Source organism: Lissotriton vulgaris, chromosome 8 (genome assembly GCF_964263255.1).
Source record: "Lissotriton vulgaris chromosome 8, aLisVul1.2, whole genome shotgun sequence".
In the NCBI taxonomy this organism is placed as follows: Eukaryota; Metazoa; Chordata; class Amphibia; order Caudata; family Salamandridae; genus Lissotriton; species Lissotriton vulgaris.
Window position 1 is genome coordinate 22,578,676 of NC_141696.1, and position 13,732 is coordinate 22,592,407.

The window sequence follows — 13,732 nt, forward strand, 5'->3', positions numbered from 1 at the left end:
CTGCCTCAGCCAGCGGTTCTACAGGGTTTCCGGGGCTGGGACGCAATAGGTATCTCGGTCCTTGGCGATGTCATGAAGGGCCGGACACTCAAATCTTTTCAAGACTTGCAGAATGAATACTTGATGCCGCGATCCCAGTTTTACCGTTGCCTACAATTTAGACATGCCCTGTCCCCTAGTTTAGAGGGCCTGGTCTCACTGCTGGAATTAAGCCCATTAGAGGCGAAGTTCTTCAAGGGAGATCTAACTGTCCGGAAAACCTCTCAAATGTATCAATTCCTAGTGACTCACTGCTCCCCAACGCTACAGAGGCTTCGGAGGGCTTGGGAGGAGGATGAGGGTGACTGCAGGAGGAGGATTGGGCTGAGGCTTTAGCAGCCCCGCGGGGGGGGGGCCATAGCGATGCGCCTTCGTCTGGTTCAGTTCAAGTATCTATACAGGATGTATTTTACCAGAGTGCGCTTGTGAAAGGCAGGGCTGATCACCTCCTCTGTGTGCCTTCTCTGTAATGGGGAGGAGGGTACATTTATTTACACGGTTTGGAGCTGTCCATCTCTTGGTCGCTTTTGGAGAGGGGTATATTCCTGTATTTCGGAGGTTCTGGGATGGGAGCTCCCCCACATGCCGCAGCTGGCCTTACTGCCGAAATGCATGAATATCGCTGAAAAGTCAGCGATATTCATGCATTACCGAGCTAATGCTCTTAGCCATGTTATCCACCTCCCATTGGATAACATGGCTAAGAACTGCTCTGGGCAGGCGTTAGCTTTTGGAGATATTTGTGCTTAGCGCGAATATTTCCAAAAGTAGGTAATAGGAGATAGCGATGTTAGCGACTGTTTCCAGTCGCTAACATCTTGGCACGCCCACTTTGCATGTCATTAGCGATAAATATCGCTGACATGCAAAGTGGGCCCCAAGATGGTCGCTATCTCCTACTAGCTGTCGCTAACTGGTGTTAGCGACAGGTAGGTAATAGGGCGATAAAATTATCGCCGCTTTAGCAGGAAAAATTCCCGCTAAAGCGTTGATAAGGCCCTTGGTAATATGCCCCCAGGTTCTCAATGTTTACTGAATTGCAAATGGTTCTGAAGGGACCTGGAAGGAGCGCGTTCCAGAGAGTTGGAGCCTCAGCATGTAAGGTGCAGCCTCCAGCTCTTACTCTCTTAACCCATTGGCCAGGTTAAGACTGTCTGAACTCAAATGATGTGATGGTTGATATAGAGATATCCGATTGGACTGGATGGGGGCCTCCTGGGAGAGCACGATCTTATGGATAGTGCACAAGGTCTTGAAATGTATACGCCTATCCACTGGGAGCCAATGCAAGTTGCAGAGAAGATCAGAAGTCGAGACAGAACAGCAACCTGGCCTTTAGAAGGAACTGAGAGAAGCACTGAAGGAGCAAATTGTTGTTTCAAACCAATGGATGAGCAGTTCACAGTTAAACCACTAGATGGCAGATTGTGATCAGTATTGAAGCACGAGGAATGAAGAGTTATAAATTAGTTGGCACTACTTCAGTCAGGTGGAAAGTCTATAATTATAAATAGAAACACATGAATTTGCTAAACTTATTTGCGAAGATTTCAATACTTCTTTAAATACAACTGTCAATGAGAATCTCGAATCTAATGGCTGAAGTACAGATCGGAAAAGGCCTAGACCCAGACAAGAACGTTTACCTCTTTCTGGTAGGTTCATGCATATGTTTTGTTAGAGGGATTTTAAATACAGCAGGCACACCGTTACAAATGATCTGTTGGGTTTTGTTGCCTGCTTCTTCGAATGCCTGCTGACGGCTGAAGCACTTGTGCAGCGTTTCAATGCCCGCTGGTGATATCAGCTGTGTCTTTGGGGGCTGGTGGTTTTCATTACGTCATAAATATTAAGATAGAAGAAAGGGATCACCTATTGCTAAAATTCCAATATCTACGACCCGCCTTTAAAGAAAGATAAAGTGCATCTTGGCTAGAGTAGATGTAAGCTACACTTTGTGACATTACATAAAACAGAAAAAAAAGTAAACATCTATCACCTGAATCCCACCCGACAAGAATCACCAGGGGGCATATTTACAAGGGCTTTATCTCTGCTTGTTTGGCTTACAAAGCCCAAAAAGCGGAGATAAAACCAGCACCCTATTTACAAGAGGGTGCCCCAACACCTTCCTTTGCATCTCCAATGAGATGCAAAGTGGGCTTTACTGGGCGTACCCCGGATGGACTATCTTGCAAACATCTCTGATGTCTACATCGCGATATATACAAGGCAGCCCACATGATTTTAGCCCACATTTGGCCTCATTTATGAGTAATTGTATTGTATTGTATTGTAATTGCATTTATATAGCGCTCACTACCCCTGATGAGGCGTCGAAGCGCTTTTTTGGCGGGTAGCACGCTACTCCGGGACCCACAGAGTATTAGTGTTGAATTAGTATAGCGAAACATGCAACTACACTTTAAGGATAGGTTAGTCAGTTATTTGGATTTAGAATGATAGCAGAAGGATAGAGTAGGACAAAGGTTTGTATTTATTTATCGCTCGCTTGTTGACACATGCTATTCAGGGAGCTTTTGAAGGATTAGTGGTGAATTAATATGGTGAAATATGAGGTCATTTCTGTGGTGGATATTAGTCTGTTACTTGGAGTGAGAAGGATAGCGTAGGGCTAAAAGGGGAAGAAAGGTTTACATTCATATAGCACTTGTTACCCATGATGGGTGTTGAAGCGCTTCTTTGGTGAGTAGCACGCCACTCCGGAACCCATAAAGGATTAGAGTTGAAAATGAGTATAGTATAAATAGGAAGTAATTTGAGTAGTAGATATGTTATTCAGTTATTTGGGCAGTATATTAGTATAGTTGAATATAGAATATGGAATTTGAGAAGTGAACATATTAGTCTGTTAATTTTGATAGAAAAAGGACAGTGGAGGGATAAAACAGTGAAGGATTTTTTTTATTTAAATTTTTTTTATTGAGTCAACTGATGGAAGGATCATTATATATTTGTTAGTGATAAAAGGCTGACTGTTAGGTGTAATTACAGCAGGGAGAGTGTGTCTGAGTGGGATGTAGTTATTTATGGTGTTGATTGGCGTTGTGTTAGTAACGAGTGTATTGGTTAGTGGTATAGGATAGAGTTGTGTACTGTTTGTGGGTGATGTGGATATGTGTGGTAGTTGGGATAGTAGGGTGTGTAGATGTGGTTTGGTTGGGTTGGTGGTGCATGATGGCACATTATTCTGTGCATAGTGTTGTGCGTGGTGTATATTTGGTGTGAGTGTGTTGCTCTGTTTGTGGTTGTGGATGGTGTGGGCTGGGTATTGTTAAATGAGAAAAAGGGCAGCATTTCTGGCCCTAGTCCCGACCAGTCTCGAACAGGCCCAAACAGGCAACTACCCTTGTCCTCTCCACCCTTAACAGGCTCAAACAGGCAACTATCCTTGTCCTCTCCACCCTTAACAGCCTCAAACAGGCAACTACCCTTGTCCTCTCCACCCTTAGCCTCGACGCCCGGGCTGAGACGCCCTAAGCCTGGCCTTTTTTGTATTCCTAGTAATCAGGTGACCCCTTCAGCCAATGGGAACCCTAGCCCTAACACTATCCAATCACAACACTAGCCCTAACCTCTAGAACCAATAGGAGACCAGGACTTTGCAGCCAATCTTAACCCTATTCCAAGCACCCAATCAGTTCAAAAACCCTGATCTCTATGTCCAATAAAGGCCTCAGCCCTACCACTAGTCCCAACCCAAGTCCAAGCAGCCAGTGGTACAGGTAGCCCTAGTCCCTACTTCCAATAGAAAGCCTAACCCTACTCTTAGTCCCACAACTGGTCCAACAACCAATCACACCAGAAGCCCTAAATAGCTACTTCCAAATAAAGGTCTAACCCTAGCCCTAGTCCCACCCTACTCCCAACAACCAAAAACATAGGAAGCCCTAGTCCCTACTTCCAATAGAAATCCGAACCCTAGCCCTAGTCCCAAAACTGCAATGATTGAATCACCGACCGAGAAACCAATCAGAACCCTCAAATACCCAACCAATGAGGACATTAACCCTAACTCAATAGAAACACCAGATACAACCACCAATCAGTGTACACGTACCAACCACCAGCACACCATATAAGGCCCCAGCAACCTCAGACAAGGTTTGCTGGCCAGGGAGTTGGAAGCTGCTTGCTCCTGTTCAGAATCTCCTAGGAGACAGACAGGCTCAATCCACAACTTTGGACCTCAGCAGGTAAAGGCTTCACTAACTCGAAATCTAACAATACTGTTTGAATTAAGCTTTACTCCCACTGCTGGCCAAAAAACGAAGTGCACCGACCCCATTAAGTACAGTTTAAACAGCTCACAGAAGCACCCTCTGATGTAGAAAATCTCTGTTGCTGGGTGGGGTGGGGGGGGGCGGGGTGGCTGTGGCTGCCCTGTTTGAGCACACAGGCCTAAGCACAGAGCAAAGGAGAAATTTGGAGGGAGAACAGATTTGTCACCAAGGAATGAGAGGGACAAACTACAGAGGTTGGACTGCAAATCCCACAATTCAACACAGTAAATGAAGGAAATCATGGGCAGGGAAAACCACATATTTAAAACACAACACAGGTGATAAATTATACAATTACAGGCAGGCTGAAACTACAATTTTAAAATGTAACAACCACAGGCATAGACAGTAAACACAGAAAGGGAAAATCGTTTTTTAAACAACTTTTTGTCTTGGGAAGAGACAGCACTAGTCTGTCTCCTTACCACTTCCTGGACTCTGCTCACTGCAAATGACGCATCGCTGCATGAAAGCAGCGATGCGTCACTTTTCAGTGCGCATACCTGATGCGTCATATTTACTGTATGACGCATCATGTCGCAAGGAGTTACAGATACGTCAGTATTTCTGACGTATCTATATGGCGCAAAAGTGACGCATTGCTGGAGTGTGTCACAAAAATGATGCAACTCCAGCAATTCATACTTTCACATGGGGCAACCCTTATGTGAAAGGGCCTGCGTCAGTCTTATGCCTGCTGTGAGGCAGGCGTAAGATTTTGACGCAATGGCGTACTAGAAGTGGCGCAGTGAAATCTCATTGATTTCACTGCGTCACTTCTACGAAGCTTTTTGCGGGGGAACGCCCCCCTGTATACATTATACCTGACGCAGGTATAATGTAGCGCAGGGGTTTACAAAGTGACGCATCTGCTTAGATGCGTCACTTTGTAAATAGTGCGCAACAGGAGGTATGTTTTACGCCGCCGATGCTTCACAAAAAGTGACGCATTGGAAGCGCAAAACTGACGCAAGGCCTCATAAATGAGGCCCATTAGATTTTGGCGAAAACTGTGTTTTTGCCAAAACCTAACGTCTGCTAAAATCCTGACTTAGCTATCCCTAACATAGGGGGTGGATTGTGCTGATACGACCCTGTGGGTCATATCAGCAAGGTTATCGCCCTTTTGCAGGGAACATCGCTAGAAAACCAGCGATGTTCCCTGCAAAACGTCGATAACCTCGCTATCGCTGGAATTTTAATTGCCCTGGAGTAACATTCAGCAACAGGGAACCTCATTAGTGGAAAATTACTTTCTTTGTGTGGCTCTAGAGATAATCTGGTCTTTAATACGATAGAGAATAAACGTAGGGAGGGTCAAGAAGGGCTATATTTAACGGCCAAAACCACTCATGCCCTAAGAGAGACTATCAATAAACAAAAAGTGGCCTGGTCAGAAACCTGCAAGTGTGCCGCAACTGAACTAGTGCCCCAAGACCATTAGTAGCACTAGAAGTGATAACCCGGGTCTGTTGAGAAAAATTCCCATCAGCCCACCCATGTGGCGGAATGTCGTCATGTGGGAGATGTCACCAATCCAATTCTCAAACAGTGCACCTAGTCATGGTGCAGAGATGGATTAACATGGTGTAAATACAGACCACTGGGCTTCACTGGTGATGCTAATGGGGTGCAGTGCAAAAAATTAAAGTGAAAAACGTGAAAGTAAAATTGACTCCGAGGGCCAAAATTAATTTTAATCAGTATGGCGCTCGTGTCAAGATTAAAATTTGCCAAAATAGTTTGAAATAATAACTATATATGGGCAAAGTGAGTGGAGGTCGACATGTTTCAGCTGTTTTGACTATTGGTCTTAGCTTTCTTCAGGACCATTTAGGAAAATGCGACTGCAAATCAAAAATTATATTCTAGTGATGCACGCTAGTATACATTGGATAAGTCCTACCAGTTCCTCTGAGCCCAGATAAATACTGTAGGAAGTCCAGAACTTTGTGTATCTCCCAGCATTATGTGGGAGTACGCCTCACCTCACCCGGAACCCACTCGGGAAAAAGGGAGGCCCCGCTCTGTCCGTCGATACGATAGTCAGCAAAGTTAACGAAGATTGTCCTTGGCAAGTTAGAGTTTGTAAATGGATGCGCGGATACCTTGTGTGCTCTTGTTATTGTCAGATATCCTGAAATTTCCGGAACCTCATTTTTCTTGATGAAAGTCTCGACCCATTGCAAAGTTTAAGCACCATCGCAGCTTTCTGGCACTTCTACCAGCCATAGATTGGAGTGTCGTTAGAGATTTTCAAGTTCATCGATCTTGTTTTCCAGTAGTAATTTATCTTTCCTTGGTAAATCTGATTGGTTCTGTAGTACGCTCATCTGATCCTCGAGCTGAGATATCTTGTCCTCTGCCTCCTGCATCCTAGCCAGAAAGCTTGCAAATGCTTCCTCAATTTTCATCAGGCGATGGTACAGAGATGCGTTCACAGTTGCTTGCAATGCTCTTAGAGCTCCTATTTCTTATAGTATAAGATTTAGCATGGTTTTTAGATCCCATTGCGCAGTCTGATCATTGCCAGCACCTTTTTTTGAAGGATACATCTTAGAGGTATTTTCCATGATTACGTGTGGTTAGTCCTGAGTAGTAGCCAGCCTCATTGCATCTATTATAAGGGGCTAGGATGGCAACTGCAAGAGCGTAGGAGTATCCTTTGAGAGAAGGAGGACTGCATATTGGTTTCTTCTATAGGAACGGCTTGTTCTACAGAGGAAGCAGCAAACGCAAAATTTGAAGATTGCTCGTTCATGGACAGTCCCACCAACAGAGCTACTGTTGGTTTAAGTTTAGTAAAAAGAGAGTATTCTTTCACCTACTCTAGAGTTAAGGACATGGAATCTTCAAGCACCCCCAGGTAGCCAGAGGCTCCATAGCTAACACAAATAAATATTGGGATAGGGGGCAGCCCTGTAGCGAGCCCTGCCTAATAGAAAAAGGTGAAGAAAGTGCCCCCACCACCCACACCGATGCCGTCAGATTTGTGTATAGTAGCATTAGGTAGGAAAGAAAGCGCGGGCCGAAGTTGAGCCTTTGCAGCAAGGAAAAATGGTACACCCTGCTCAAGGAGTCAAACACCCTGTCCAATTTGGCCAATAGCAGTGCAGCTGGCTCCCCCAGTTGCCTGATGGCCGCCACTGCCACGTGTTCCCGCCTGATATTGTGCCTGGTCACCCTCTGGGGCATAAACCCAGCCTGGTCAGGGTGCACCAGGGTGGGGATGTGGGGCAGAAAACGGTTGGCCAACGTCTTGGCCAGAACCTTTGCCTCCACATTCAAAAGGGAAATAGGACGATATGAAGCATGTTGCTCCGGGGGCCTGCCAGGTTTGTGGAATACCACAACCTCCGCATGTCTCCAGTCCGAGGGGAGAAAGCCTTGCTCCTGTGCCTCTTCTATCTATCTAAAATGAGGGACCCGTTGGGTCCCGGCGCCTTCCCGGGGTTGAGTTCTCCCAGCGCAGTACCCAACTCATCCTCTGTCAGTGGTAGCTCCAATTGCTCCCGCACCTCATCTGACACGGCTTTGGGCGGTAAATCATTGATTAATTTATCTATGAAGGCAGCTGATAGGCATTCTTTCGGAGTATAAAGGTCCGCATAATAAACGGCGAAACTTTCCGCAATAGCTTGGGGGTCAATGATTGGTTCTCCCGCCGGGCCCAGGAATGGAAGGTACCCTGGCAAAGTCGAGCAGCATCTTGCAGGACTTGTTGTCCCATTGATACACCCTACTAGGCATCACCATCTAGGCTTGGCGGGCCTCATCCATTAAGAGGGCCGCATAATTCTGTTGTGCCAGTATCAATTGCCATCTGATTGGGCCCCCCTCTACCTCCCGGCTCCTACGTTTGAGCGCCTCTATTCTTGCCTCCACTTGCATTAGCTGCTTCCTAAGCTCCCTACACGCTGCTGCGCCCAAGGAAATATCCACCCCTCTCAGCGTGGGTTTCAGAACATCCCATAGTGTCCCAGCACCGGAAACAGACCCCACATTAGCAGTTAGATAGTAATCGAAGGCTTCACTCATGCGCTCCTTATAGTCATCCTTCTGCAGATGCCACACAGACAAACGCCACCTGAATGGCTGTTACCCTTGATCTATCTGAAGAGTAAGGGCCAACGGGGAGTGATCTGACAGGCACCGGTGCAGAATGTCTGCTGACACCACTCTACTTACTGTTGCCCTGGGGACAAAGAGACAGTCAATTCTGGGGTACGAATCATGCACTGCGGATAAATAAGTGAATTCCTGACTATCCCCATGGAGGCGCCACCAAACATCCACCCAATAAAGCCCCGTCACTAGGGAGTTCAATTTCGTGGGGGGACCGCTCTCCGGACCCCTCCCACCCCGCCATCTATCCCAGCCCAACTCCATGACATCATTCCAGTTCTCACCGACCACCGAGAGCACATTCAGCATATCTGCCCAGATGATTATGATCCGTTCCACCTGATTCCATTGCAGGGGAGGGGGAGCATAGACACTGCCCAATACCAGGAGATCATCCCCAACCTTGCCTCAAAGGTAAATATATCGCCCCTGTGTGTCTGACCACTGTTTTTCATGTATATAGGGGACCCTGCGGTGTATCAATATCGCCACCCCCGTGAACTCCTTGTAAAGCTAGAGTGGAAGACTCCGGCTGGAACCCGCATCTCTGCAAACATAGGAACTTTGTGCCAATTAGATGTGTTTCCTGTAGCAGGAGCACATCGATCCCAGGCCGCTTAGCCTGTTGAAGTATGGCCCGCGTTTAATCTTGTCTAATGTCCTGCGAACGTTCCAGCTAACAATGCAGAGGGTACCATGGGTCACCCGCATCCCATACATTCAGTTGGAACCTGGATAAAAATAAACTGGAAGTCACAAATAAATATCGTTATTTGGGAGTGACTATTGATCATAGGGGGAGCTTCAAACCGCAATGCGAGGAGATAAAAAAGAGAGGCTTAATGATAGCTGTATCTCTAAGGAACTTGAAAAATAAGATCATCGGCCCAAGCTTCACCCCACTCCTAAAACTGATACAAGCCAAACTGATACCATCCATTACATACGGTAGCGAAGCATTGAGAGGCAGAGATACCGGAACCTTAGAAGGAGTAATTACGAGAGCAATGCGGATGATGTTTGGCCTCCCAAGATACACTTCTCCGGCGCAGATCCGACTCGAATTTGGGCAAGTTAAGGAAGAGCTTGCTCGCAAGGGAGCATACCTTAAGACCTGGCACAAAATTAGCAGAGGGGAAGCAAACACCCTCAACGCACTCCTCTGGAAGGATCTACAAAGCAAAGACAACTGCCCAGCAAGACTCTTTCTAGAGGATGCAATTAAACAGCTGGGGGCAAGCCAACTATGGGATCTGCAAGGGAGCCTGGCAGGTTTTAAAAAAGCCGTAAACAATACAGTTAGGAAAGAATCCCTCCTACAAGACAAAGCATCACTAACGGAGAGATCACATGGCTGGCTGACAGTACAAACCTACAATAAACTCACACCACAGGCATACCTTCTGACCAGCTTCACTAAAAAAACAAAAGAAACATTCCTAAAATTACGACTAGGAGTATTACCCTCAGCTGACCACATGGCCCCTTGGCTGCGGCCCCCAAAACCGTCAAACTGTCGCCCGTGTGGAACTCATGAGGAAAATATAGTACATCTCATTACCATCTGCAAAGAGCTGCATCAAGATCGCAGGAACCTACTGAAACCCCTATTCATAAAAAAAGGAATCAGGACGTGCAGACAAGCAACTCTGGCTTGCTTCAGAGGCGATGAAGTGCAAATGGCTTGCCGATTGGTAAAATACCTCGGAGCTGTAGAACGCAGAATCAACACAAAGAAAGAACAAATGGACAAGGACAGCACACCCTCAATACTGTGAGTGCCAAAACATCAAGACAGCTCAGAGACCTTAACTGAATTAAAACACTGGCATACTGACGTAAATAAATAATTTACTCTCTTAATTTCTATGCAGGTAAGTACTTAATCAATAATAACTCAGATCGGAAGGAAAAAGACAGAGTCCGTGGTGTTAGAGTTCTTAGGGGTTTTATTCCTTAAAAAGGAATGGTCATGGCCAGGATATCATGTTCTGACCACCACAGGGGTGTCAGAAGGGATAGAGCGCTACATTTTATTAACAGTACATAGCTTATATACTTAATTTACACCATTGGAAACAGTATAGAAGGCGTAACAGCTGAGAGAAGACAAGATAACAATATACACGTGGTACAAGTGCGTAATCAAGAGGCGTGAACTAGAGGTGTGTGCTAGAAACGTCACAGGTAGGTGTCACAAAGGGGTGGCACTAACAGAAATGTTGCAATGTCAGCAGAAATCGGAAGCTCGGATGCGCGCGCAGCTGCATGACGTGTGATTGACGTGAAGCTGGAGGGTGCAGGGGACTTGACATTTACACTGACGGAAAGAGACAGAAGTCTGGCATGTCAGATCAACTTGTGCTTCTATCATATCTGGTATCTAATGTTTAGGAACTAAGCTATCTGGGCGGAAAGGTCTCTAGGGCAGAAGCTATTCTATACTTGCTGTGAGTGCGTGTATAAGCGCCTGAGTGTCTGTATGAGAAGTGTGGGGGCATGGGCCTTCCATGGGAGCATGGCAACAGAGGCTATGAATTACTTGCATAGAGACAGGTCGGACCTTTGGCTCTGCAGCTGAGGAAGGATGTTTACTGAAGCTAGCAGGCAGGAATGTATTTTCGGGGAGGGAAACAGATAACTCGAAGGTTATAGTCGATCTTGGCAGGCAGCGGGCTGAGCTGAGCGCGAGGGGCCGCGCTGAAAGTAAGTCAGAGTTCACGGGTACAGAGGCAGCCTGGGCAGAGGCCCTCGGAGTCAGAAGCCAGAAAAGAGGCTCGGTGGCAGAAATTCAGGGCCTACTCAGCCAGAGCTGAAAAACGTAGAAGTACACTACAAAAAGACGTTGGCATAGCATACTTAGGAACGGACCATTCAACCCATTCATGGTGGGTCTGAAAGAGGACATGTTAACGTTGGACGCAAATGTATTTGCGTCTTCATAGCTAGTACAGGAGGGGAGTTACATGCACTTTAACTCGTACATGGAGACGGTGGGGTACGCGCTAGGGAACACATCTTGACCATAAAATTATATTTCCTCATTCCCTCCTTGTTCCCTTGGGACCCTTCATGATATATCAATCCTCATAAATCGATCAGTCTGTTCTTGTAACATTATTTGTTCATCTTTCTTTCTTTGACTATTTGAGAGGAAACTGGAATGTTCAATGCACGATGTGGCACACAGTCCACATATCGCCGGCCCACACTGTAGGCACAGGCAGCAGCTGAATACTATGACAAGGCCGAAACCTAGGAAGGATAGGATCTTCCATCCCCAGGCAGTTAACGTTGTCCAGAACCAACCGGACCAAGTCCAGGTGCCTGGATTCTGATGTATCTGATTTGCAATTTTATGCAGACGGGTAATAGCTTGATAGACAGATGGTGCATTTTGTGGAATGAAAACACAGCAACTTGACCCGATGACCTTACAGGCTCCACCTCTATCTGCCAAGATGACGTCAATAACAAGACGATTTTGAAGGACAACAACCCGCATAGCAGATTGCTCCTCTGTTAAGTTACCTAAGGCGGAGGCAGTTTCATGTACTACAGCTTCAAGTGTTCTGGTTAATCTACGTATTAATTTACTGTTTTGGACAGGTCCTAGAAAGAAAAAGAATCCTTTATTAAAATCGGTGTACTGTTCCCATGCCGTTTCTGTGTAGTCGACAAGTGGAATATCTCTTCTGGGTCTATTCTTTACTAGATTCGTATTTCTATGGTAATCAGGGAGAGCTAGAAAAACAGGTGGCAGAAGGAATGCAATATAACAGGTACCATCCCAATCTGGAGGCAAACGTATGTATGCGGTATGACCACAAACAAAATAGGAATGACTGATAGCTTTAAAGGACGATTTACCATGGTCACTGAATTCGACCACAGTAGTGCATTTACTATGACCTAAGTGTACTGAACCTTTCTTTCGGACACATAATTCACCAGTGACTGGTAATACTAGCATATGGGGCAGAACTGGAGTAGCTTCGGATTCAACAGTAAGGATCATGAGACTAATTGTGTAGTTACCTAATCCATATACTTCATTTTCTAGATCAGTTCCTATTCGAGTAGGGAGTCCCTCCTTATCAGGGTAACAGACGTCGAGCAGGACTAAGTTCAGGTTTCCCCAAACCCAACCTCCATCGAAAACAGCAATATCAGGATCTAAGGAATTAATTATTTTAAACCATGCCCCACAGGAGCCATTGTGAGTGAACGGGTACGGGAAGAGGGGCAGAGCTCCCTTGTAATTCTGGTAGGGAGGGAGTCGGCCACATATCCAGCAGTCTGTAGCATTATTTGTCTGATGGGAGTGGTGTAACATACTAATGAATGTATTGTTGCGCAGCGCAAGTCTGTAAGAGAGTTCGTGTGCAGGTAATTCACTAAAAGTGTGTTCAGCAGAGACATTGTAAACAGATTGTTCACGCCTGAGAATAGGCCAATAGATAGGTAGCAGAATGCTGGCAATAATAATTAGAACACTTAGGAAAAACATTATTAACAGTGTCACTATACAGTGACTACGCAGTGATTTGCAGTATGTATTTCTTTTGACTTGTCTCTCTCTCTCTCTATCTCGATCTAGGGGATACATGTCAGAAACTATTTAACCGATTCACCTAGGGGAGGACTTAAACAATTAAACTGTCTGACTTGCTAGATCGGAGTTTCATACGGTATTCTTCTTGGGGAGTTTTTTCTCGTTCGGATACTGTAAAGTCTTTTTCCTCAACACAGTCTTTGGTGGGGGTGGACGAGTCTCGATCAGGTTTCAGTCCACAAAATGTCTTCACATGACTCGTGTGGACCCACCCCTTTCTCCCCTCTATCTTCACGGCGGTCCTCGTGGTGAGAAGGACGGTCTTCGGAGAATTCCAGCGGGGCTCCAGCGGACCTTTCCGGTCGAAATTCCGGACGAGTACCAGGTCCCCAGGACGGACCTCGTGCGGCTTTACATCAGTGTTGTCAGGGAAAGCTGCGGCAACCTGTGAACGACATGATTGGAGTGCAGACATCAAGGAGGCAAGGTAATCTGTCAACATATTACAATCAACATCAGTGATTTTCTTCGGAATGGGTGTCCCCCACATATTCGGTGGTCTGCCAAAGACCACTTCGTACGGGGATAGCCCTGATCTCGAGTGGGCGACCATCCTCATGTAGAATAGCGCCACTGGCAGGGCGACTATCCAGTCGACCCCTTTTTCCTGACATATCTTTGCAAGGCGTATTTTTAGTGTCTGATTATG